Source organism: Rhinatrema bivittatum, chromosome 6, assembly GCF_901001135.1.
Source record: "Rhinatrema bivittatum chromosome 6, aRhiBiv1.1, whole genome shotgun sequence".
NCBI lineage: Eukaryota > Metazoa > Chordata > Amphibia > Gymnophiona > Rhinatrematidae > Rhinatrema > Rhinatrema bivittatum.
In genome coordinates, this window is record NC_042620.1 from 269025206 (window position 1) to 269049881 (window position 24676).

A 24676-nucleotide genomic window follows, 5' to 3' on the forward strand; every position below is an offset into this window, starting at 1 on the left:
TCTCCCGGGAGGAGCCCGTAGGAGCCCAGCCACTGGGACTTAGGAGATTCACCCTGGAAGCCGGAACTCCCCGGGAGGAGCCCGTAGGAGCCCGGCCACTGGGACTTAGGAGATCACGGAAGCTGGAGCAGGCAAGCAGGAGTCAGGCTGGGTACTGAAGCAGGCTGGAACTGGAGCAAGCAGAAGCTGCAGCGGGGGACAGGCAATTGGAACCGGACAGAAGCTGAAGCGGGACTGGCTACTGGAACAAGGCAGGAACTGAAGCAGGATTGGCTACTGGAACCAGACAGGAACTGAAGCAGGATTGGCTACTGGAACCAAGCTGGAACTGAAGCAGAACAGATTACTCAGGCAAGCCAGACAAAAGCAAGACTTGGGCATGGAGAGAAACAAGTCTCGAGCCGACCCTTGGGCTGACCTGTGAGAGACTGGGGTGAGGTGTACTATAGTCTCTAGGGAGTGACAGGTCGGGAGGCGGATACCAGGCAGGAGCTGGACGTGAGCTTCACCCTGGAAGCCGAAACTCCCCCAAAAGGAGCCCGGCTGCTGGGACTTGGGAGATCACGGAAGCTGGAGCAGGCAGGCAGAAGTCAGGCTGGTACTGAAGCAGGCTGGAACTGGAGCAAGCAGAAGCTGCAGCGGGACAGGCAACTGGAACCGGACAGGAACTGAAGCAGGACTGGCTACTGGAACCAGACAGGAGCTGAAGCAGGACTAGCTACTGGAACCAGACAGGAACTGAAGCAGGACTGGCTACTGGAACCAAGCTGGAACTGAAGCAGAACAGATTACTCAGGCAAGCCAGACAAAGCAAGACTTGGGGCATGGAGAGAAACAAGTCTCGAGCAGGAACGGAGTTGCTAACGCAATAGCACACTCCAGGGCATTGCGCAACAGAGAACCGCAAGGAACCCTGTTGCAAGGCAAAATCCTGGGCTCCACGGCGGCCTTACATAGGCCGCGGCGTCTGATGTCACGGATAGGACGGAGCTTTCAATGGCTGGAAACGGCCTTCATAAGCGCGGCTTGCACGTGCGCCTAGGGAGAAGGCATCCAGGCAGGGCTTCTCGGTGGCGTCCCCCTCACGGGGATGCCGCGAAACAGGCCGCAGACCCTCGGAGATGCGCCGGAACAAAGGTGGTAAGGGTCCTTTCGCGACTGCCGTGACTGGAACCGCAACAAGCACAATATTTTTTGTGTGCACAAGATGGCTTTAGCATGCATGCTATAAATTATTGCATAGGCTTGGTGTATCAGTGTGTATAATTATGTCTTTTATGGGAGAATAATACTGTCATATATTTTTGTGTCACTAAAAAACAGATTTGCTTCATACTTACAAGGTCAGTATGTACACTGGCAGTCACCATCCCGTTTCCCCCTGCTTCTGCTAGACCCAGCCCATGGCCTCCCTTCACAAAATTCCCCTGCCTTCACAGATTCCCTTGCCTTCTCCCCTTCACAGATTCCCCATTGGCCCCCTTCACACAAAGAAGCCTATAAGTTTCAAGGTCAAACACCTGGCAATTGCCCAGGATGGAATGGAATGGAATATGGTGATTATAAGCAGTGGACAAAAACAAGAAGTCAACCATTTTAGAGTATGTATGCAGAAAGATTTTCTTATCAGTAGTTTGGCAATATATCAGGAAAGGCTACACAAAGAAGTCTAGGCAGTGCATGTCCTATCCCAAGGGGCATAAAATCCCCAGTACCCTCAAACTCTAGCTGTTATGCTCAGGCTTGTGAACCCTTGGCCGATGGAGGATGGAATACCTTTCAGAAGATCCGTAGGGTCTCTCGTCGGGTGGCGAGGCAGAGCAGAAAACTGGACCAGCTGACCCTTGGCACGAGACTGAGGCGACTGCGGAGGCAGATGAGACAAGAAAAGGACCTGTGTCTTCACCACTGGAAGTCTACGATCCCCCCAGGAGGAGCCCGTAGGGACCCAGACCACTGGGACTTAGGTGGATCTTTGAGAGGTCAAGGTATTGGTGCAAGGGCTGACTGGAGCTTCGCCCTGGAAGCCCGTGGTCCCCCCGGGAGGAGCCCATAGGTACCCGGACTGCTGGGACTTAGGCGGGCCCTTGGAGATGGTAGTCCGGAAGGAGTCCAAGGACAAGTTACAGAGGGTCGTCGCTTACAAGTCTGAAGTCACACACCGAGGGATCACCCCTTGCCAGTCCGAGGTCACACACCAGAGGAATCACCGCTTGCCAATCCGAAGTCACCCACCAGAGAATCACCGTCAGCCAATCCGAAGTCAGGAACCGGAAACACCAAGACATTACAGGAACAAAGATCCAAAGCACAAGGAACTCACCGAAGTAAGCAGACTAGACAGCGCTGGAGGATGCTGCCAAGTCAGGGAATGAGCAGAGGAGGCTTCCCTTTATACTTCCCCTGCTCAGGCTGATCAGGAACAGGTGAAGCTGGTTAAAGGGATCAGGTCTCTTTAAATCTATGGAGGAGGCGCGGCCTCATGCCTAAAGATGGTGGCAGGCATCTTTGATTTCCCCCGCGGAGGAGAAACGCTGCTGAACGCCATGAGGGGGAAGCAGGACGGCTCCTCCTGCAGTGAGCAGCACTGAGGACCATGCCGGAGCGACGGCCCAAAATCAGTGCCCTCCCCCGGGGCTCCCGCGGTGATGGACTGCAGCGGGCAAGGTAGGGAACCGCGGTCGTGGACTGCCACGGCCGCGGAACACAACACTAGCCAGATTCCCTGCAAAGAAGTTGCTATACTAACTGCACTAACCACATCCTCTGGCAACAAATTCCAGAGTTTAATTGTGCGTTGAGTAAAAAGAACTTTCTCCGATTAGTTTAAATGTGCCCCATGCTAACTTCATGGAGTGCCCCCTAGTCTTTCTACTATCCGAAAGAGTAAATAACCAATTCACATCTACCTGTTCTAGACCTCTCATGATTTTAAACACCTCTATCATATCCCCCTCAGTCGTCGCTTCTCCAAGCTGAAAAGTCCTAACCTCCTTAGTCTTTCCTCATAGGGGAGTTGTTTCCATTCCCCTTATCATTTTGGTAGCCCTTCTCTGTACCTTCTCCATCGCAATTATATCTTTTTTGAGATGCGGCGACCAGAATTGTACACAGTATTCAAGGGTGCGGTCTCACCATGGAGCGATACAGAGGCATTATGACATTTTCCGTTTATTCACCATTCCCTTTCTAATAATTCCCAACATTCTGTTTGCTTTTTTGACTGCCGCAGCACACTGTACTGACGATTTCAATGTGTTATCCACTATGACACCTAGATCTCTTTCTTGGGTTGGAGCACCTAATATGGAACCAACATTGTGTAATTATAGCATGGGTTATTTTTCCCTATATGCATCACCTTGCACTTATCCACATTAAATTTCATCTGCCATTTGGATGCCCAATTTTCCAGTCTCACAAGGTCTTCCTGCAATTTATCACAATCTGCTTGTGATTAACTACTCTGAACAATTTTGTGTCATCTGCAAATTTGATTATCTCACTTGTCGTATTTCTTTCCAGATCATTTATAAATATATTAAAAAGTAAGGGTCCCAATACAGATCCCTGAGGCACTTCCACTGCCCACTCCCTTCCACTGAGAAAATTGCCCATTTAATCCTTCTCTCTGTTTCCTGTCTTTTAGCCAGTTTGCAATCCACGAAAGGACATCGCCACCTATCCCATGACTTTTTACTTTTCCTAGAAGCCTCTCATGAGGAACTTTGTCAAACGCCTTCTGAAAATCCAAGTATACTATATCTACCAGTTCACCTTTATCCACATGTTTATTAACTCCTTCAAAAATGTGAAGCAGATTTGTGAGGCAAGAGTTGCCCTGGGTAAAGCCATGCTGACTTTGTTCCATTAAACCATGTCTTTCTATATGTTCTGTGATTTTAATGTTTAGAACACTTTCCACTATTTTTCCTGGCACTGAAGTCAGGCTAAACCGGTCTGTAGTTTCCCGGATCGCCCCTGGAGCCCTTTTTAAATATTGGGGTTACATTTGCTATCCTCCAGTCTTCAGGTACAATGTAGGTTCCATGTGTAGGTACAATGCCTACACATGGAACATTGATTACATTGCCAGTGACCAATATTTACATCCGCATGGACTTCTAATGTTGGAGACAAAAGGAATGGGTGACCATATCCCCCAAATTATTCCCACAACTGTATGTTATTATAGGTGGTTTCTCAAAAACTTGGTGAATTTTCAACTCTGGCCAATAATGGCGAATGAGAGCAGCTATTTGGGCCTGCATTAATTTTCTGGATTTGCAGATTATGAAGAGAGGAGGGAGGTTGTCAACTTCATTGTATCGAAAAAGAGTGAAAGAAACACTTTATTACATTACACCAGTTTCCATCCGTACCATCTTCGGACCAATTTACCGGTGGGACAGTTTTTACGTTTAAGACGGTTATGCGACACTAAACAAGAATTTATAGTATAGGCGGAGCAGCTTAAAAGAAGATTGCTGTTGCGTGGTTACCCATGTAAATGTATAAAAAAAGCATACAAACATGCATACCACGCTGAGCAACAATGGTTATTGTTGGAGAATTCTCCAGCTCAAGATGAGACCGCATTAGTATGTACTATACCATATTCTTTAAAAGCAGGCCAAATAGCTGCTCTCAGTCGCCATTATTGGCCAGTGTTGAAAATTCACCAAGTTTTTGAGAAACCACCTATAATAACATACAGTCGTGGGAATAATTTGGGGGATATGGTCACCCATTCCTTTTTGTCTCCAACATTAGAAGCACTAATGACGATGTGTCTACGTCACTTTTGGTTATAATGAATACCATTCTACCGCACTGTTAAGACCGAATGGATGCGCTGAATGCATCCAAAAGATCCATTGTTGTTCTCGCAGATTTAATACCCGATTGGAATCCCCCCCTCTTGGGTTTACAGGGACAACGTCCATTACACGCCACTGTAATTGATGAAAGCTGTGATTGTTATCGATACAGTGTGTTACCATAGGTGCTGTTAACTTGGCTGTCGTGATACAACTCCGATGTTCTATTAGTCGTGTTCTGATGGAGCGTTTAGTGCGCCCAATATAATATAGGTCGCACGGACATTTGATTAAATATATAACTCCAGTTGTTCTACAATCTGTATATTGTCGTGCTTTATGGGATTTACCAAATTTATCAGTCCTGTCCTTTCCGATGATTGTCTGATCACACAAAGCACATTGAGATCCCTGTTGACAATGCCAGTGGCCCACCGTCTGCATTGAATGATCATTGCTGCACGAAGCCAAAAGAGAATGAGACACCACATCGCCAATATTTCTACCCCTTGTATAAGTAATAATAGGGAATTATTGAAAAATCTGATGTGTTTTAAGAATCGGCCAATGTTGACGAATTAGAGCAGCTACTTGTCCAGCTCGATTCGTATATGGGATAGTGCATACGGGACGCACTTCTTCCTCCCGGAAGGACTGGACTGATAAATTTGGTATATCCCATAAAGCACGACAATTTAAATCCAAGAAAATCTGCCCCTGCGCACGCAAGCCCCGGGATGCGCGTATGTCGTGGAGCTTCGAAAAGGAGCGTTCCAGAGGTGGGGCCGTGGGTGGGGCGCCAGCCCGGGGCATTCCGGGGGAGGGACCGAGGCCTCCGGAACAGCTGCTGTGCTGGGGGATGGCGCGCCGGTAGCCAGCCGGCGCGCGCAAGTTACACCTGCCCCGAGGCAGGTGTAACTTCAACAATAACAGTAGGGGGGTTTAGATAGGGCTGGGGGGCGAATTAGATAGGGGAAGGTGGGGGGGGGGGTGCGGAGGGGAACGAATTGTGTACCCCTTCATGCGCCAACCCTGGATTTTATAACATGCACATGGCAGCACGCGCATGTTATAAAATCAGGCATAGATTTGTTCGCGCAGGGTGGCGCGAACAAATCTACGCCTGCACGCAGGTTTGAAGATCTGTCCCTAGGTATTTAGGGGTCATAGTTTACTCCACTCTCTCATGTTTAGTCTCATATTCAATCTTTGATCTGCTGTTCTTTTTTCAAACTTCATCTACTGTGAACATTAAAGCCTTATTTGCAGACAATAGATCCAGTCAGTGATCCAGTCACTAATACTCTCCCCTTTGGAATTACTGCAAACCCCTTATTTCTGGGCCTCCCCAAATCTACTATGATTGCTTTACAATTAATACAAAACTCAGCAGCCTGTTTAATCTAAGGGTGCTCTAGGTATGATCACATCTTTCCGGTCTTGGTTAGCCTTTATTGGCTCCCAATATTTTGGCGTTTTCGATTCAAACTTTGGTCTTAGTTTTTAAAGTGATTCAAGGCCTGGTTGCTAAATGCTTGTCTGACAAAATGGTTCGTTATCATTCCCCAAGAGACTCTATGCTCCTCCAAGAAACATTTCTTGGAGGTTCCATCCCATAATAAAATTTAAAAAATCACGGGATCAGATTTTCACGGTGGCAGGACCTGTCCTTTGGAATGAAAAGAATCTGCTGAAATTTACAGAATAACTAAAAACACATCTCTTTAGCCTTCAGCACACCATAGCTTGCACTAGGCATTGGGATGGTTTACAGGGATTTCGAACTGGGAGGGTATTGCAATATGCAGAAATACGATATTGGTGCATTGCTTTTGTTTTATATTGATTTTTTGATGTGTGTACACTTGTTCCTCAGTAAGATCTGTGGATCAGCGGGTAATAAATGCTGTAAATAATAAACAAAACTGTGTTATGCAATAATATCACCTACAGTCAGTTGGAAACTGCCAGTGGCTAGGAACGCTAAGGCAATGATGACTTTTATATCAAAAATAGCTTGCTTATTAAATCATACCTAGTGAAGACTTGCCCTTCAGAGAGGTTAAAGCAATTCATTCTGGTCCTGTACACCCTTTGTGGCTGTTATCTCCTTCTGGTCTGCTGCTCTGCTGATGGGCCTGTCTCCTTCACTGCCACTGGCGCTGACACTGTTAATCTGGAAGCATGCCGGTGTCTTGATTGTCTCCAACAGCTGTAATGTAGCCACAGCTATGTTAAATGCCATCTGGACAAAGTTATTTGGCTATTATGAGAGGTCCACTTCTGCAGACATCTAAGTAGCAGCCCTAGGTTTAACTGGGCACACATTATCAATCATGCAACCCTGCACAACTGAAAATTTGACTTATCCGGCTAGGTTTTGGCTATTTCCTTTTTATGCCCCGGAACACCTTTTTTATTATCTGGCTACATGCCAGTAGTTCACTGTACAGCACATATTCAGCCAAGCCGCTGCTGCTGCACATCCACTATAATCGGAAATGTCTTATTTAATCAGCTAAGTGCATATTTTAGCTGGAAAGATTTTGCCTAAGCTTTTGTCTATAGGGCTCTTATAATTTAAATATTTTTATAATCTTTATAGTTTCAAATCAAAAGACTTGTTTATTATGTTAAGCTTCTCTGAATGTGGCTATGTAGTTAAAAAGAGGTAGTACTAGTTATGCAGAGCAGTTCTCATGCTGTACCCGAATTAATGATGTGTGTAAACAAACAACTGTCATAGCTTTTCCCACACAGATAAGGCTGGATGACCTTAAAATATGAAAGCAATGTAAGAAAAATGAGAAATTCTTCAATCTCTATTGCTTTGAAATTGTTAAGCTTCTTAACTTGTTTATATTATTTTCAGTTTAATTTTCAGAGGCTTATTCAGGATGTATGCAGGAGCTACATGGGTAGAGAATGCCTGAATCCATATAAAAAAAAGAAATGTTCTGGGCAGTGTTTCATTTGACATGACTTAAAAGTATTTGTGACTGTTTTATCCTCATAACATCGCGATCTTCTGCAGTGATATTTGGCCAGGTCACGTTAAATCACCAACCTGGATCCCTTTGTCGCTGAAGCTGAAGTAGAAGATGGAAGGCATTGCTGGCCCTAACCTGAGTCCTTTTTTTTAAAAGAAAATTACCACTGCTAGTATTCAAACACACACTATGAGGGCACTTGTGTTTGAAGATCAGGCGGGTTTGTGCAGGCTGAAACAAATGTCTATATTTTTAGTTGCTAGATGCTTTATTGAGAATGAAGTCTTCTGCATCTAAGGGTGACTGCATCTTGCAGTGTGATTGCACGAAGGTTCCTCTGACTTTATATCTCCACCTTATTTTTTTTCCAGCATATTGAAATTTTTCTCTTGGTTTCCTTCTCTTGTACATTTCTCTCAGATTTGGAACTGAGCTAATCAGAGAGGTGGCTCTGGGGGAAAGAGGTGTGCATAGACCTGGGGACACTTTCTATCCATAGACCTTATGCTAATTTTCAAAGGGAAAAAATTACCTTTTAAAATAGATTCTGAAAAGTATGAGCACAGGCTTGCATCTGCAATTTGTGTGAATAGATTTTCTGGGGAAATATATATGTCTACTTCTGAAGTTCAAAAGTATGCACATAAGTGTTACCCCCGCCTGCTTCTCCTCTGGGAATGCTTCGTCTGCTTGCATAATGCATATACATTTAGGTATGCAGTAGTACCTAAACATAACTTTAAGAGCAGATTAGGAAGGCAGTTTTCAAAGACCACATTTCTGCACGTAAAAACACTGTTTTCAGCATGGGAATGGCTTTGGAAATTGCTTTTTCCCATGTCTAGTGGAGAGGTGTGAGAGAAATTTCACATTTACTGCTTGTGCTAACGCCACGAGAAAAAACAGTGTCCCTGGAAGTTGTGAAATACAGAATACAGTGGCAGATATGAGCCATTAGACCCAACCAGTCATTAAATATAATATGCTTAGTGCTGTGTCTGTTTGTTGGCAATAGTGGGGTGGCATGCACAGCAGACACAAAATTACAATTATAAAAAAGAAAATCCAGATGTGGGCTTTGGGCTCTCCCCCTTCCTACTAAACTCGCTGAAGCAACTGTTCCCCTGGACATCTCATGATCTCTCCCCACCCCATCCTTTAACCTCTCACAGTTCTGTGGGTGTTCTGGGACAAGAGCCATCCCCTGCCTCTTCTGTTTCATACTGCTGGTTGTATAAAATTGTCGCTGGTGGACCCAAGGCTGGCACCAGTTCATTGGTGGCCATTTTGTACAGCCAGAGAAGTAGGGCAGGAGTGACAAGGGATCAATCTATCAATCTGATGTCCCTAAAAATGGCAATCAAAGAAAATTCTCAACAATTGATTACTAAAGGAGTCTTGACAATGGAGAAGAAATGCATGGTCCATGGCTACAGTACTCTGTGTCAAAGGAGTCTATATTTTGCCTTTGTTGCATGCTGTTTACCATTAACATGATTTGTTAGGGATGTGCAGACAAAAGGGTTTTCGTTGAATCGGTGATACGTTTTCGTTGAGGGTCGATTCCGTTCAATATGGAAGTATGGAGAATTCCATAAGTTGCCGATCTGTCCATACGTTTCCCGGTTCCCATTAAAGTCAATGGGGGAAGGATTTCCAGCCTATTTTTGGCTGCAGAATTGGGGTTTTCTTATCAATTTTCATGAAACTTCTGGGGAGCAATCATCACAACAACAAAAGAGCTCCAAGGTAGTTAGACTGTGGCAAAGTGGCACCTAAGTGGCATGAATAGCCTAAGGCACTGGAAAGGTGCAAAGGGCTACCAGAAGTGGCAAGAGTGCTTTAACAGAGGCACAAAGCAGCAGTGAGAATGTCAAAAACACACCACAGCTTCAAAACAGAGCACCGATAGCAGATGCATGAACCATCAAAGGCAGCACCCCAGGCAAAGCGGCAAGACAAGTGGCATTGACATCCAACAGTACAATGAAGGGGGAACATAGCAAGCAGATAGACTAGCACCAACACACTGAGGAACCATGAGAGTGGCAAGAACACCACAAGGAGTAAAGTGAGTCATCTGGTGTATGGCAGCAAAGCAGAGTGGCAGAAAGCTGATAGGGGCAAGACAGGCTGGCAGAGTGGAGGTAGTCTGGTCTGGTCCCTGTGGTTTTGATAGGGGAAAGACAGGCTGGCCCTGGAGAGAGTTCCCTTTCCTTTGTGCAGGGAAGGACTCCCTGGAACGGGTCCACCCCTAGAGTTGGGTGTACCCGTTGTTTACATTGGCGTCCAGTGAATATCGTTGGCATCTAGTGAATTCCGTTGGCGTCTAGTGAATTCCGACTGTACTTACGCACTTCAACTGATGACAAAGGAAATGGAAGATCTCTCAGAAATAAGAATACTGCTACTCAAGTCAAAATCTGCAATATCAACCTATGTTGACTTTGTACCGTACAGGTCAAACACTTCTAGGAACACAAGGCCTGGATGAACAGGCACAGCAGTCGAGGTCAAAGACTTTTAGGAACACAAGGCCTGGATGAACAGGCACAGCTATCGAGGTCAAACACTTTTAGGAACACAAGGCCTGGATGAACAGGCACAGCAGTCGAGGACAGAGGTCAATCCCCCCTAGGGACACAAGACCTGGATGAACAGGCACAGCAGTCGAGGTCAAAGACTTTTAGGAACACAAGGCCTGGATGAACAGGCACAGCAGTCGAGGTCAAAGACTTTTAGGAACACAAGGCCTGGATGAACAGGCACAGCTATCGAGGTCAAACACTTTTAGGAACACAAGGCCTGGATGAACAGGCACAGCAGTCGAGGATAGAGGTCAATCCCACCTATGGACACAAGTCCTGGATGAACAGGCACAGCAGTCGAGGACAGAGGTCAATCCCACCTAGGGACAGAAGGCCTGGATGAACAGGCACAGCAGTCGAGGTCAAAGACTTTTAGGAACACAAGGCCTGGATGAACAGGCACAGCAGTCGAGGACAGAGGTCAATCCCACCTAGGGACACAAGGCCTGGATGAACAGGCACAGCAGTTGAGGACAGAGGTCAATCCCACCTAGGGACACAAGGCCTGGATGAACAGGCACAGCAGTCGAGGTCAAAGACTTTTAGGAACACAAGGCCTGGATGAACAGGCACAGCAGTCGAGGACAGAGGTCAATCCCACCTAGGGACACAAGGCCTGGATGAACACGGATAGTAATTTTTTTTTTTTTAATTTATTTATATTCTTATTTTAAAACGTTTCCAGCACTTCATACTTGATTACACTCAGGTACTGTAGGTATTTCCCTATCCCCAGAGGAACACAAGGCCTGGATGAACAGGCACAGCAGTCGAGCACAGAGGTCAATCCCACCTATGGACACATATCCTCAGTCGGCAATTTCCTTTCAAGTGGGCAACAACTTCCTTGAAATATCTGGGGGTGCGACTGGGTTCCCACACAAAGCAGCTCTTTGCCCTGAATTATGATCCCCTCCTGTGTTCTATACAAGCTGACCTAAATAAGTGGCATCAGCAGCACCATTCCTGGTTGGGTCGACTGGCCATCATTAAAATGAATGTCCTACCTCGCTTTCTTTACTTCTTCACTACTCTACCTATATTTTTGCCCACCACCCTGCTTAAAAAATGGCAACAAATTTTATGCAGCTTCATTTGGCGTAAACGTCCCCTCAGATTGCCAGATCCACGTTGTATCAACCAAAGATTAAGGTTGGGTTGAATCTTCCCAATTTAGTTTGGTATTTTGGTGCAGCTCAATTACGAGCATTTGTTGTGTTACACCGCTCCCAGGACATACCGCAATGGGTACGACTGGAGCAATCGTTGCTGGGCACATTTCCCATGTCAGCTTTGCCTTGGCAGTCTAGGTCGTCCTGGGGCCCACTCAATACTTTTCTTACGCTTTACACACCACCTTTAGGGCATGGCAAGTTGGCAATAATGGAGAGATACTCTAGAGGACACGGTGCCATACTCTTTGTTGACTCACCTGTCTACTAACACGGTATACTCTACATCTGATATGTTGAGGAATTTGAGATAGTGGGTGCAGTCGGGCATCACCAGAATAGACCATGTTTTTCAACAGGGCACCCTTATGACCACCAGTAGCCAAATGTGCACAGTGCACACAGTATTCTTTGGCCAGCGTTGAGTTCTTGCATTACGCTCAGTTATACCACTTTGTACCCAGAGGGCTGCGCAAAGGGATTCTCCGCCTGACAGGTACGCTATTTGAAAATTATTGTCAACATGCCGCAGTAATTCGGGGAACCATATCCAAAATTTACGCACTTCTCACTAGTAAACCAACTGACAAGCCCAGGCACAGAGTGTCCTTGGAACTGGATTGTCAAACACAATTAGAGGACAAGGACTGGGATATCATTTATGCATGGACACATAAGTGTTCTATATCTACCGGTTTGCAAGAAAATTGCTACAAAATGCTGCACAGATGGCATTACGCTCCTGTGACCTTGCATAAATTTAGATCTTCTTACCCAGCGGGATGCTGGCGGGGTTGTGGTCATGTTGGCACATATTACCATATATGGTGGGAATGCCCTGTAGTGGACCAGTTCTGGATTTTAATAAGGGACTGGCTTTCTCATGTTTTGTCTACAAGTCTTGAAGTGCGCCCCTGGAATGCTTTGCTAGGTTCGCCTCTTGTAGGCATTACAAAAGCACAACAACAATTTACTTTTCAAGTTTTTATTGCAGCAAGATCAGAAATTGCTTTACACAGAAATTGCTTTACAGAATCGAGGTCAAACACTTTTAGGAACACAAGGCCTGGATGAACAGGCACAGCAATCGAGGTCAAACACTTTTAGAAACACAAGGCCTGGATGAACAGGCACAGCAATCGAGGTCAAACACTTTTAGGAACACAAGGCTTGGATGAACAGGCGTAGCTATCGAGATCAAACACTGGTAGTAACACAAGGCCTGCACAGTAGACGGTCAGGCAGAGCGATTCATGTCAGGAACATGTGCTGCAGTGCTTACATTATCTTGAGCATAGGAGGCAATTGGAGCTGCTGCAAGGGTTTGAATAGCTTTTATTCATCTTGCCATTCACAGGGAAAATTTGGAAAGCCAAGCAAAGGCAGGTTTACTTTCAAAAACACTAGCATTTCCATCAACTCTGGTGCCAGCCTTGAGCGGTGAGGGCTCATGATATCCCCTGTCATTGAAAAGACACGTTCACTGGGCACACTGATTGGTGGACATGACAGATATCGTTCAGCCACTTTGGCTAGGTGTGGCCAGACAGTGGACTTGTGTGCCCAATATGCCAGCGGATCTGTCTGCATGTTCTCTATCGGCTCTGAGAGATACCGTGTCACTGACAGCTGTGCTGCTGTCCTCCTCCTGTGCTTGGGAGGGCTCAGAGTCACTCAATCCAGCTACTTTCTCTCTCGCCCGTTGCACAACTGATGAATCTTTATGGCCAACATGCCTTGGGCGTTCTGACATGGAGGAGGAGGTACTATCTGTCACTGACACAGTGCTTCTCCTGCCTGGGCTAGCAGCACAACTCTGTGACGTGCCTGCTGTTTCCACTTCTGCTTCAAGCCTACTCTGTCTCCGCCTATGGAGCTCCTGTTCACGGACCTTAGATAACAGCAGCTCCTTCACAAATGACAGACAATTGGTCTGTAGGGCGAGTTTACCTTTCACACGGGGATCACAGACAGAGGCGAGCATGTATGTGCTGTCCTCTGTTAAAGGCCGTAATCTGTCTTTTACCTGCTGCTGCAAAACGTCCACACACTGCAGCACCTCAGCAGTCATTCCCTCTTGTCGTTTAAAGGCCTCCAAATGGTCATCCAGGAATTTAACTATAGGGATGATGTCAGCCAAGGTGGCACTTCTGGAACTCAGCTCCTCCGTTACATCCTTGAAGGGCTGCAGGATCTTTACCAGCTGACTCATGACTAACCAATCGTGATGCCCTAGGGCATTCTGCACACCTATGTCTATTGTACCAGAAAGTTCATGAAGGGGTGTCTGCAGCTCAAGTAACCTCTCAGCATCATAAAGGTGGAATTCCACCGGGTGGCAATGTCTTGAATGAGACGCTTCTGAGGCATATCCAAATCAGTCTGCTTTTGTCGGAGAACCTGCCCCGTCTTGACACTTCTGTGGAAGTGTGCTGCTATGTTCCTGCACTTCTGTATTAACTTATGCAGGTATTCATTCTCCTTGTCCTTGGACTCCAAGCCCAGAGCTGACTTCACTACCAGATGCAGAGTGTGTGCAAAACATCGGATGTTCTTAAACCGCCCATCGCTTATTGCCTTAACCATGTTTGCACCGTTGTCTGTGACAAAAAACTCTGCCCCCATTTTCCTGTCTCGCTGGTGTAGTTGCCAGCCCTCCAGCATCTTTCTGATGCATGCTAGAATATTGGCAACGGTATGGGCTAGGTCCGTCAGGTGGGTGTGCAGTAAAGCCCACCTCCACCCTGATACTTCTTCAGTAATAGAGCTGCTGGCTGCCCCTGCCTCTGCCATGTCCCTCCAGTGTGCTGTCAGAGAGAGGTAAGAGTGTGCAGCATTCATGGCGGTCCAGATATCGCAGGTGAAATGCACTCTTCCACCTTACCTAGCAGTGCTTGCAAGCAACTGCGACACTGCTTGTACAGGCTGGGGATGACCTTTCTACTAAAAGTGGTTCTGCACGGGATTTTGTAATTTGGAAGTACAACCTTCAAGAAACGCTTGAAACCCACATTCTGCACTAGCTGCAAGGGCTGGTCATCAAGGGCAATCATTTCCCCAATGCTCCTGGTTACAACTTTTGAGGCTGCCTGCCTCCTACCCCGGGATAGCATTACCGCACTCCACCCCATTTCCTCCATGGTGGATTGTCGCTTCTGCCACATGTCAGTGGGTTGCTGGCCTGCCGCCTGACTGCTAGAAGGGTATGAGGGCGTGGGCTGACTCTGCTGCTTTCCTACCACTGCACACTGCTTGGAAGGGGTCCCCCGACTGAAACTGCCACCATCCCCAGATGGCAGTAATCTTGTTGGGTGTTGCCTCTTCATATGATGGTTCATGCCAAAATTTGATAGATGTCCCATTTGCTTGCCTCTGCTAATATCCCTGGCACAGTAATTACACCGAGCATAATGCGGGTCTTCTGTCACTTTAAAATGTTTCCAGATCGGAGATTTCTTTTGTAATCCTCCTCTCTGTGACACCTTTGGGGTGGATGCTGGCACTGGAGTTGAGGTACTAGTGGGTGCACCCTGAGAAGCAATGCCAGAGGGGGCACCAATCACCCTCTGTCTTCCTTCTGACAGCTCTTCCTCCTCCTCGATATCACTGTAATCTCTCCCGGGCCCCTGCTGCACAATTCTGGAGGTGGAGGCTAAGACAGGACTAACTGATTCTACCGAAGATTCGTCAGCTATTACTTCTTTCGTTTCTGATGAGAATCCCACCCAAGAAGATTCTTCTTCTGAATCAGAAGCTAACAGTGCCAGCGCTACCTTGAGACCGCTAAGTCTTAGTCGAGACTTCTGTCCCCCTGCTGCTCTTGGGTGTCTAAATTTTGTTGGGCATGACTCTGCCTCCCCTTCCCTCTCCTCCAAAACTACAGGGCCAGAAACAAGTGGTGGCGATGGCGAAGTATCATGGTCCGATTTCGTTTTTTTTGCCATGGAACTGCCATCCCCTACAAAGAGTTTAGATTGCGACAGTTGCCTTTTTAGTTTACTGGTGGTGTTGCACTAGTGTCTTTTGCGGTGCCTCCGCTGCCAGTCCCAATAAGTCACTTGCATCTCTCTTTCCCTGACATTATGGATTTTATGTCACTGAGTGGTAACACTGCCCACTGTCCCACAATAATAATGTTCAGTCTGTTTTAAATGCCCAGATGAACAGACCCACTCAAGAACAATGTTCAGTCTGTTTAAAATGCCCAGATGCACAGACCCACTCAAGGACAATGTTCAGTCTGTTTAAAATGCCCAGATGCACAGACCCACTCAAGAACAATGTTCAGTCTGTTTAAAATGCCCAGATGCACAGACCCACTCAAGGACAATGTTCAGTCTGTTTAAAATGCCCAGATGAACAGACCCACTCAAGGACAATGTTCAGTCTGTTTAAAATGCACAAATGAACAGACCCACTCAAGAACAATGTTCAGTCTGTTAAAAATGCCCAAATGAACAGACCCACTCAAGAGCAATGTTCAGTCTGTTAAACATGCCCACTGCCCACTGTCTCACTGCCTGCCTGGCAGTGCACTCATGTGTGTGCAGTGCACACAGAACTAGCTTGCTTGTAAGCAGAAAAGAGGCTGAGTACTCCCGCCCGGGCACTTCCCAGCACAGACCCACTCAAGGACAATGTTCAGTCTGTTTAAAATGCCCAAATGAACAGACCCACTCAAGGACAATGTTCAGTCTGTTAAAAATGCCCACTGCACTGACAGACTAAGTAATTGGAATTTAATAAAGCAGGAATTTTTGTCACTCCAGAAACATGGATGACATTGAAAATAATATCTCTCTCCAAGCCAGTCCAACACCCTCAATGGTAAATAGTGGTCAGTGCTAGCTGACTAGACCACTAGACTGCTTGAAAGAAACAGGAATACTAGTGACTGTAGCTGACCCCTGGTACTAAAGCAAGACAAGGAATATTTTTCTTTCCTTTGCTAGCCTAAGCCTAGTATCTGTTCTGTGTTCTTTATCAGTTCTGGTTCTGGTTCTGCTTCTGCTTCTGCTTCGGCCTGCCTGCCACCCAGCCCACCTCCCCACAGAATCACTGGAAATAAGTGTGTGGCTCCTCGTGCTGCTGTTTATATACTGTTGGCTTGTCAGTAAAATGCACAGAGAGCACTGAATGACAGCGCGATTGGCTGCATTCAGTGCTGGTCATCAAATGTCAGCTGCGACTCACAGGAAAGGGTCAGACAGGTTGGCATGGTTACCGCAGGGGCACCGCCATTTTGTGGTAATCCGGGGCTCCGAGCTCGCAGCTAATGGCGGCAAGGAAAAGCGCGCGCCTCGCGGTTCAACGTATTCAACAGAAATATGTTGAATACGTTGGAAGTCGCGATGCGTTGCGCATCCCCCTTTTTTTTTCAGTTTGAAAAAAATAAGTTGCGGATTACAAATCCGTTCAAAACGAATGCACACCCCTATGATTTGTGCATTGTCTCATTCTGATAAATGCTCCAAAGATTTGAAAGAACATTTCTGCAATTCTAGCAATGCATGAGAGAAGCAGTGAACACTTGGAGAATTTTTAAAAGTGGAAAGAACTTGAATTGTGATTGAAAAACAAGAAAATGATGAAGAAAATGTGTGCCTCATTAAACAGCAAGAAAAGTATTGGCAGTATACCTTCGAATGACGATTGCTTTATGAGAGTTCTTAGTAGGGATGTGAATCGTTTTCCATATCGCCTTAACGATAGAAATCGTGTGGCAGGGCAAGAAAATCGTCTTAGGCACGATTTTTTAGTTAAAAAATCGTTAAAAATCGTTTTTTCCGATTAGTGCGCACTAACTCGAGTTAGTGCGCACTAACTGAAAATGATACAATTTGACACTTTTCAGGTCAGTTAAGGTCAGTTTAGGAATGAATATGTATTCCTATTGGCTGCCCTCTTATTTATTCATGTTACCAAGTTTCCTACTGACAGTATATGGGGGATGGGAAATGGAAACAGTTGGTAGCTTGACAAAACAAGTAATGTGATCAGTCAATGTGACTAGAACTTGTGCCCTAACCCTGATACCAGGGGTATTGTGATCTTCCTGCACACAGTGCCCTATCCCTATTAATACCAGGAGTGTTGTGATCTTCCTGCACACAGTGCCCTATCCCTAATACCAGGGGTGTTGTGATCTTCCTGCACACAGTGCCCTATTCCTGATACTGGGGGTGTTGTGATCTTCCTGCACACAGTGCCCTATTCCTGATACCGGGGGTGTTGTGATCTTCTTGCACTCATCCCGATATCAGGGATAGGGCACTGCATGCAGGAAGATCACAACACTCCTGGTATTAATAGGGATAGGGCACTGCATGCAGGAAGATCACAACACTCCTGGTATTAATAGGGATAGGGCACTGCATGCAGGAAGATCACAACACCCCTGGTATCAGGGATAGGGCACTGTGTGCAGGAAGATCACAATACCCCGGAGGAGTGAGGGTCAGGCAGCTCCCCCCTGTCTGTGAAGCCAGCCTCTCACTAGTAATGCAGGGAGGGAGCTGTCTCAGACTTCACCATCCTCCCCCCCCCCCCCCCCCTTACCCACACACCATTCACTAGCTGGGACATGGGGGAAGTCAGGAGTGAGGGTCAGGCAGCTCCCCCCTGTCTGCGAAGCCAGCCTCTCACTAGTAATGCAGGGAGGGAGCTGTCTCAGACTTCACCATCCTCCCCCCCCCCCTCACCCACACACCATTCACTAGCTGGGACATGGGGGAAGTCAGGAGTGAGGGTCAGGCAGCTCCCCCCTGTCTGTGAAGCCAGCCTCTCACTAGTAATGCAGGGAGGGAGCTGTCTCAGACTTCACCATCCTCCCCCCCCCTCACCCACACACCATTCACTAGCTGGGACATGGGGGAAGTCAGGAGTGAGGGTCAGGCAGCTCCCCCCTGTCTGTGAAGCCAGCCTCTCACTAGTAATGCAGGGAGGGAGCTGTCTCAGACTTCACCATCCTCCCCCCCCCCTCACCCACACACCATTCACTAGCTGGGACATGGGGGAAGTCAGGAGTGAGGGTCAGGCAGCTCCCCCCTGTCTGTGAAGCCAGCCTCTCACTAGTAATGCAGGGAGGGAGCTGTCTCAGACTTCACCATCCTCCCCCCCCCCCCTCACCCACACACCATTCACTAGCTGGGACATGGGGGAAGTCAGGAGTGAGGGTCAGGCAGCTCCCCCCTGTCTGCGAAGCCAGCCTCTCACTAGTAATGCAGGGAGGGAGCTGTCTCAGACTTCACCATCCTCCCCCCCCCCCTCACCCACACACCATTCACTAGCTGGGACATGGGGGAAGTCAGGAGTGAGGGTCAGGCAGCTCCCCCCTGTCTGTGAAGCCAGCCTCTCACTAGTAATGCAGGGAGGGAGCTGTCTCAGACTTCACCATCCTCCCCCCCCCTCACCCACACACCATTCACTAGCTGGGACATGGGGGAAGTCAGGAGTGAGGGTCAGGCAGCTCCCCCCTGTCTGTGAAGCCAGCCTCTCACTAGTAATGCAGGGAGGGAGCTGTCTCAGACTGGTATCAGGGTTAGGGCACTGTGTGCAGGAAGATCACAACACTCCTGGTATTAATAGGGATAGGGCACTGTAAGAGATGACTGTAGTAGATTGAATAAAGATCTGATGTTTCTGCTCTCCTCACACCAAACAAAAACAACACACAAGCAGAGAAGCCCTTCTTACAAAGCTGAGCTAGTGAGTTAAGTAGGAGGAAAAGTAAACATACTGGTGCCAGTGTGGCTACTTAAAAAATACACTTACCAACAATCAATTACATATATTTGAACTGTGTACAGTTCCAGCCAGGACCACCTTTCTAAAATGCACAGTGATTGGCAAATTCAACATGCACTAGCATTTCAGGTGCCTGCTAACAAAAATAATAAACAAACAAGTTCTAGTCACGTGAGTGCTGATCATTACATTACTTTTTTTGTCAAGCTTCCAACTGTTTCCATTTCACATCCCCCCAACCATATTGGTAACATCAATAGATAAGAGCACAGCCAGCCAATAGGAATACATACATACATATTCATTCCTAAGTGACCTTTACTGACCTGGGAAGTGTGAACACTTTGTTTCATTTTCTGTTGGTGTTCGTTAGTTTCCAGTTCCATTTCCCATCCCCCCAACCATCACCTCAGTGGTAACCTTGGTAATATCAATAGATAAGAGGGCAGCCAGCCAATAGGAACACATATTCATTCCTAACTGACCTTCAGTGACCTGGAAAGTGTTTATTTGTATCATTTTCAGTTAGTGCGCACTAAATCGAGTTAGTGCGCACTAACGGGGAGTTAGTGCGCACTAACACGATTTAACGATTTTTAACGATAAATCGTTAGAATTTCTATTGTATCGTGTTCTATAACGATTTAAGACGATATAAACATTATCGGACGATAATTTTAATCGTTGAAAAACGATTCACATCCCTAGTTCTTAGTATGTAAAATCTGACCTTTCGGGGAGCACATGAAAGACTGCACATGCCTGGTAATGGAAACTTTGTGAAATTTGTAGAATATCTAGCTTTGTTTGATCCACTTATGGATGAGCTTCTTTGTAACATAAGAAATGCTGAGACACATGTCCACTACCTTGATAAAGATATACAAAATGAATTGATTCATCTTTTATCCAAATCCTAACATTTGTTCATGCTGCCAAGTACTCTTAATTGTTCTATACTGTATACCAGATGTACGCCATGTTGAACAAATGACCATGATCCTTCTCTTTGTGAACATTTATTCAGACCATGATAATTATCAACCTGAAAGCATAAAGGAACATTTCTTGGATTTGTGCCACTCCAGGAGACAACTGGTGCTGGAATGATGGACACTATCCTTCGCCAGTTAAAAGATAAGTCATTGCCCATTGAAAACTTACATGGCTATGATAATGAAAGCAATTTGAAAGGGAGAGAAAATGGCATGCAATGAAGAATTGTGTATGTTAATCCATGAGCTATATTTGTTCCTTGCAGTGCAATTTGGTTGTTAGTAATGTTGCTTGGAGGCGATCAAGAGAGCATTCATCAAGAGAGCATTCATCAGAGCGAAATTTTCAGATAGGGATCAATTACTACAATACAAAGCAAAATCTCACTAAAACATTTGTATGTCACACTAAAACATACACATCTGATGAAAAAAATTAAAGAAATCATTCAACACAATTGGCATGTTCTCCAAATTCATCCCATTTTTAATACTTTCCCTATGTTCTCATATTCTAGAGGAACAAACATCAAACAGCATGTGGTCAGAGCAGCTATTCCTGACACATCACAGCTTCAAATGATTGAACATGGTCATTCAACATGTGGAAAATGTGATTTTTGCAGCACTACTATAGTTGGTACTTCAAGGAAAGATCCCAACACAGGCTACGTAGTTAAACAAAAATTCAGTACCAATTGCAATACAGACTATGGGGATTATTTTCCAAGGACTTATCGCTCGCGATACGGCCGTATCGCTCGTGATAAGCTCGCAAACCGCGCTAACAGCTCTTAGCGCGGTTTGCGAATACAAATTTTAAATTTAATATTCGGGGGTGAAGTTGGGGTGGGACAAATGTAAAGCAGGGAGGACTTACCGCAAACCGCGAAACGGCTGTGCTGTTAGCGCGGCTCCTAAAGTGGCCAATAACTACACCTCTTTTAATTGTGATAGAATGTATCGCTGCGTGTAGCGTGCACCGAGATATTATCGCGGTGAGCAAAAATAAATAAAACCAATCCCCACACACCTACAAAGCTATTGCTACCCAATAAAAAGGCTTGTTCTTAGTAGGTCTATGTTCCCAACACCATCTACATATTCCCAGTGTATGGGGCAGGCTCACTCATGGCTGAGCAGGCCCTCTAATTTTAACACCTGTTAAAAAAATTAATACCTGTAAAAAATGTAAATCCTGTAAAAAATTTTGAATATCTGTAAAATTGTTTTTCACCTTTTGTAAATTGGTTTTCTCTCTGTACACACTATTATGCCTTTTGCTTATATAATAAGTCATTGCACTGCTCCCTATTAAGGTCCCAAATTTAAAAATTTAATTCCTATAAAATGTAATGCCTGTAAAAAATTGAATACCTGCAAAATTGAATTTCTCCTTCTGTAATTCGGTTTTCTCTCTGTACATACCATTATTCCTTCTGCTTATATAATAAGTCATTGCTCTGCCTTCTCCTAATCCCTCAATGTTCCCCCAACTGCAACGATTGACCTCCCCCTTTAAATAATAGCTAGTTTCACTCTGCCCATGTATAATTCTGCCTGTACCATCTCCTGGTACTGTTCCTATGGATTTTCCACTGCCTTTTTTTGCTGCTGTTTCTCTCACTCCTATCTTCCTCGCTGATCCCCTCCCCCGCTCCCCTGTTTTTTGTAATTCTCCGCCTTTTCTCTCTGTGCACTATTAATTCTTAAAAATAAATATTGCAGTTACATGTAAGAATGCTTGTCATCAGGGAATAAAGCATTGATTGGTTATAAGCCTTGTTAATAAAAGATATTAGGGATGAGCCCCGGGGGCTGGAGGGAGAGAGCAGATGAATAGATCAATTATGCCATAGCCATGTAGAATTTTATCTCTAATAAATATAATGAAAGATGAAGTGTTGTATATCATTTTTTTCTTCTTAATGAAAGCCATACTAACAGTTGCTCAATGGAAATGTTTAAGAAATGGTCCTCCCATATCTGAGATTACGCTGGGAGGTTAATTTGTCTTGATTGTAAATCTTTTATGATAATTGGTGCCTGAAACCTGCTCTAGACTCTGCTTTTTGGAGCTCTTTAACTGGTCTCATCTCCATGTAAGTATTTTTTTCTTTCAATACCTTTTATCTAATTGCTGGTCCTTTGATATTTTTTGCTCTCCCAGTGCCTACTGCTAATACTGTCTTATCTGTGTTTTCTGCTTTGACAGTTTAAATGCTGGGCTAATAAACTTTCCAAAAGCATGGAAGGTTGGTGATTTTGAAGCAAATACCAGTCCAGTTTGTGTTGCGTCAGTGGGGGAGGAGTATGGATGGAGATTCCAGCCCTTCGTTGTTGATTGCTGTGGTGCTAGGGTCACCAGAATAAGCCGGCTTTTTGTTTTATGTTCCTCTCGAGGGAGAGAGGAGATAATTTTATTTCTAGATATGGAGTTCTAGAAATGTTAAAGAAGGGGATATGAAGTTTCTCCTGATTGTTATTCTTGATATGAAGTTCCAGAATTGTGGTTCACTAGAGTATGAACCCTTTGCAATCAAATCATACACTGATTTTATTCCTAGAAGGTGCTAGGAATATTTATGAGGAGAGTATGCCGTCTTTCCAAAAATTGATGGTAAATGTGATGTACAATCATGTGTACAATGCCGATAAAGAAGCTTATGGTAAAAAACAATTTTGCAGTAAAAATCTCAAGTGGTGACTTTAAATATGGACAGTAGATGGCAGTAGAGGAGAAGATATTGAACACATGGAGAATTCTACTGATTATGAATGAACAAGCCGTTAATCCCGTTAAAACGGGCTACATTAAATTTTTTTTCAGTCCATTTTCGAACACAGCACCCTTCTACACTTTTTCTCCCTCACTCCCCTTTCCCCTCGTTCACTCACCCCTTCCCTCCACTCAGTCTTACTCACCCTCTGTCTCCCACTGCCCTCCCTCCCCTCATTCTCACCTCCCTCCCCTTCCCTCAGTCACTCCCCACCCTCTCTCAATCCCATCCCCTCTCCCTCAGCCCTCCTCCACTCCCTTTTTCTCTGCTCCACAACTTCTTACCCTTCCACTTACTCACATCCCTCTCTCTCACCTCCTCCTCATTCTCCCTCTCCCCTCACTCCTCCCCACCTCTCCCACCCCCTCCCTCCCTCCCCTCTCTCCCACCACTCTCCTCCCTCCCTCTCACCTCCCCTCCCCTCCCTCTCTCCTCCCTCCCTCCCACTCTCTCCTCCCTTCCTCTCACTCTCTCCTCCCTCCCCACCAAGTTCGCTGCTCCTCACTGACGCTACTGGCTGCCGCTCCTCGTCACCGCCATGCTGATATCCAGCTGACATTCGCAGCCCGTAACAAAGGGCTACTCTGACCCTCCCACTCCTCCCTCTCACTCTCTCCTCCCTCCCCACCCACCCCTCTCACTCACCCTCCCTCCCACTCTCTCCTCCCTCCCACTCTCACCCTCCCATCCCTCCCTTCTTCCCTCTCTCTCCCTCCCCCCCCTCCCCTCACTCTCACCATCCCTCCCCTCACTCTCACCATCCCTCCCACCCTCTTCCACCTCTCCTCACTCTCACTCTCTCCTCCCTCACCACCAGGTTCGCTGCTTCTCGCCGAGGCCACTACTGCTCACCGCCGCCTCTACCGCCCCTCGCCGATGCCGTCTCTACCGCCCCTCGCCGATGCCGCGGCCGCCGCCTCTACCGCCCCACGCCGATGCCGCCGCTACAACTCCTCGCTGCCACCGCCATGTTTTCAAACAGCTGACGCTCTGCTGTGACCGACGTGCTCGCCAGCACATGCGCAGTAGAGCGGCTCTCTACTGCGCATTTGCGGCACGTCGGTCAAGCTTCATTTATGAGGTTGATGAGTAAGGATGTATGTGATACAGAAAATGACCCCTTTGATGATTTAAATTTTAAAACACGGGAAGTATATTTTTCACAGATTTCTCCACATGGCACAGAGAAAAATTGTTTGACTAAGCACCAGCAATTAGATAAAACGTATAGAAAACAATAGCATGGCTTTCTTAAAATGATTATAAATTACAATTTCCACTAGAAGGGACTTTTAATATGGAAAAATTTGTTACAGTAAAAAGAAAAATTAGAAGCAAAGAAAAATAAAATTAATCAAAAACAGAGAATGTTTTTTTTCATGTTGGATGAAGGAAGCTGAAAAACAAAATCAGATTTCTATTAATGCTGGAATTGAATCTTTGAAGAAAACGAAAACAGACTTAGAAGATATGAGAAAGAAATTGAAATGTTCTATGTATAAAATTATTTCAATTAAAATAATATCCCAGTATTTCACTGTATCCAGTGAAAACTTTGGAAAGGTGACAGAAGATGTTGCCCTCC